A 3,582-nucleotide genomic window follows, 5' to 3' on the forward strand; every position below is an offset into this window, starting at 1 on the left:
CTTGGATATTATAGTCATAGAATCATAAAAAGACCACGTGAAAATTAGTAATTCTTTTTTCAGATCTGGGTTTGAATAGCGTGTAATAAAGAAGGCTGGAGGCCATACTCTGAACAATGAGAAGAAAATAAAATATTGTCTAGCTGCTTATTCAAAAAGCACTGTCCATCATGTACACTGAATGAGGAGGACTTCTGTGGGGGGGGAAATGTATGTGATCCTGTAACTAAAGACTGTAATCTTAATTCATACACAGAAGACAGGCAAATCAAGGTTACATGCGCAACTTTAATTCCAGTATTTCCTAGTTTTTGAGTGCTTAATTCTTCAGCGTTAACAATGTTTTATGTTTTGTGTATAAAATTATATGAATTGTAGATTTGGAAGATTTTGATTATCCCACAATACTTTAGGAGGATTATAGGGGAATTTGGACATCAATAAGTGAAGGATCAGAAGTGGACACCGTGTAGAGCCAAGCACAGGAGTTTATTATGCACAGTGTTGGTGGAGTGTCACTTTTCTTATCAGGCTCAGAGACACTGCAGAACAATTGATTAAAATAGATTATATATGGTGCTCATTGGGCGTAGAGAAGTGATGGGGATGGGATTTCCCAAGCCCCTGAATAGGTTCTAGCAGCAAGACAAGATAAGCACAATAAGCCAATGGTCTAAAAGATTACATAATGGCTCTGCCCATGGATTAGGTTAACATGTTGCTAATACACAGATAATTTTCCTTAAACTACTCCTATTGCAATTGTAGGTTAAATCCTGATTTTGGGGTCCAGGGGAATGAGGTAGCAGCTCTCTTGGTTGACCAACAGGTACATTCCTGGAGATTTACAGCAAAAAAGTAGTAATTAGTATTTAACAATAACAACTGTTTATCGTTTTACCCTTGCGTTTTTGTGAACTGGGATTGGCATACATATGAGAGAGGAAGGTGTCATTACTCACATCAATTATGTTGAGCCTCTCCCTGAACTCTGTTCTGGCATCTGTTCTAGGGAGTTAACTTTGAGGCCTTTCTCAGCGCTTCATGTGTCTATAACTTGCAATAAAAACACCCCGTTACAGATCCCCATCTGGAGCCATGCTGACTCCGCTCAGCGACTTGAAACACACAAGGTTGGTTGTTTACCCAGCTTTTTCTTAGCCATGTATTATTCTTTGTCAGCTAGCCCCCATCCGGGCCTATATGAAAAGTTCTTAACAGAAACTGTAGTTAAGATTTTATAGCCACATTAAATGGATTATGGCCCTTCAGTCCCTCCTTTTGACCCTAGGGTTCCCTTACCCGCCAGGTCAAATATAATAATTTTAACATTTTCAGCTTACTTTGGAGTTGCCGGTAAAGTATTAACACCATTAGGAATGTCAGGATGGACACTTCCCACATAATTTGGCAGAACAGCACCCAGATCCATCCCCAGGGGATTTAACCTTCACTGCCTGATTTTGAGCCTCAGAGTACTTAACACCATCCTGATCCACGGTCTCCCCTATCCGAGTGTACCTCAGATGGCCTTCCACAATGTGTCTCTGGGCCTTCGGCCACCAACTCCTCGATCTTCGCCTGCAGGGCCAGAAGACCCTTCTCTAGATGCTTACTGCCATAGTACCATTCTGGATCCCATGTGTGGGTGGTATGCAATACCAGCGTACCCATGAGCATGTATGGCTCGCAGGCTTTTACAGCCCAGGTTGCACAATCCAAAGTAGCCACACACTCTGGTAGCCCTGGTGATACAGGGGGACTTAAGGTGGACATGTATGCCACCGGGCACGGTTGGTTGCCATGGAGCTGTGTTAGCACTGTGGCACATTGAGTCTTGCTGTCATTATAGTAAAGGTGGAACGGCTTTCCCATATCTGGTAAGCCCAAGCTGGGGGCAGAGGCTAGAACTTGCTTTATTTTTATGAATACCGCCTCTTGTTCTGTGCCCCTTATTACTGTCTCATCCGCAGGTTTTCCTCCCTCTGGTAAGTTTTTCCATCGGTTCCACCTTCTCTGAGTACTCCGGTGTATATATGTCCTACAGTAATTAAGGAGTCCCAGCACTTTCCAGACTTCCTTAACTGTCCGTGGTCTTTTTAAATCTCAAATTGCCTGCTTGTGAATGAGACTATTTTGATTCTTCCTTCAAAACTAATTTCTTTTAATATGGTTTTTGCTACCTGAGGATTTTTTTCTGTTAGCAGACTACCATTTCTTGACCTTTATCCATCTGCAACATTGGTTTTTGTAAATATTATTAAAATGCTTATTAATTTTTTTGCCTAATGCAGTAGTTTTTAATACACAATAATGTTAGCAACAAGACAAACAACAGAAGACAAAACGTAAAAACACAAAACACAATTTTTGTTTCGACAGTAGATCCATGGTATTTTGGGTTGCTCTTCATCTGGTACCAGTTTTTTATTTATTTTATTTTATTTTATTTTCTGAAAGACAAAAACAACATGTTTCTACTCCTTTTGGGGTGGCAGATTATTGCTTAAAATATCCCTTCCTTTTACGAATATTTTTTGCTGATTGCAGGCAAACAGAGGAATTACCCCCATACTTGCCTGTGTTTTTTATAGGCAGGCCAGGTTTTAATGCCTTTTACCTTTTAAGGGTTTAGAGAAAATTATTTTACTGTTCAGTTATTAAATTCATAAGGCGGTGTACCTCAGTTTTCCTTTTTATACAGTAGACCAGGTATGTCCTTTTATCCGCAGCTCCTTTGTGCTGCCATTTATGGGCAGTTCTCTCCCTTTTTTTATTAGTGAGGTAATTTGCATCAATGCAGATGCTTTCTGGCTTGCTTTTGGATTCAAAGCCATTATCAGCTCAGAGATTCTGTCTTAAAAGGGACACAATCAACTTTCACAGAGTTATGATTACTTTTAACTTTTAACTCCTGCTTCCAAAACACACATCGATTTGAAAAAGAAAACACAACCTATTGTGGCTCCTTTTCGAGTCCTAATAGGATTGTTTGCATTTCCTTTACCCCTTCTACAATGTACACTGCACATGTTCTGGGGAAAATGCACATCTTTTTTTATAGTTTAACTTTTATAACATTATATTAACCATATTAATTTTTACATAAGGTGTAACTGTTTCTTTTGTTCTTACAGAGTTTTTATGTACTCTTATTAATGTGACAGTCTGATTACACAGAGCCATCTGAAGGCTTAGTGTTTTTAACATTACTTTTTTATTATTTTTGTTCGGTGTGCCTTACCCCTGCTGTTGCTTTAGAGGGGCACCATCTCTTTTTTTACTACGTTTTTTTTTACTACAGCTTTTATTTGCTATTTTGTTACCAAAAAATAAATTTAGAATTTAGACTAACTTCAGTGCTTGTGCAGTGCTTGTTCTACTCTATTGAAACCAACAAAATTGAATCAGTTTATGCCAGTGGTGAATTTCATCCTAAGATTATCTTTGTGATATTCAGACAAATTGCTTGTTCAACAAAAAAAAGTAAATAGGAAATGCCAAATTTCATTCTTTTAGCCAAAAAGATGATGATTTTGCTTAATTTACTGGAGAAGTTATTAAACAGTTTGTCTTATTAAA

General features: G+C 38.5%; 1 long non-coding RNA gene across 1 annotated transcript; it reads right to left on the bottom strand.

Annotated features, from left to right (window-relative positions):
- Nucleotides 1-584: 584 nt before the first annotated feature.
- LOC120386153 lies at nt 585-1,783 on the bottom strand. Its single transcript, XR_005589560.1, has 3 exons — nt 1,522-1,783; nt 963-1,056; nt 585-837 (listed from the first exon to the last, which is right to left on the bottom strand). It is a non-coding gene; the product is annotated as an uncharacterized LOC120386153 (long non-coding RNA).
- Nucleotides 1,784-3,582: the final 1,799 nt, after the last annotated feature.

The sequence above is a fragment of the Mauremys reevesii genome, linkage group 1, assembly GCF_016161935.1.
Source record: "Mauremys reevesii isolate NIE-2019 linkage group 1, ASM1616193v1, whole genome shotgun sequence".
Taxonomy (NCBI): domain Eukaryota; kingdom Metazoa; phylum Chordata; order Testudines; family Geoemydidae; genus Mauremys; species Mauremys reevesii.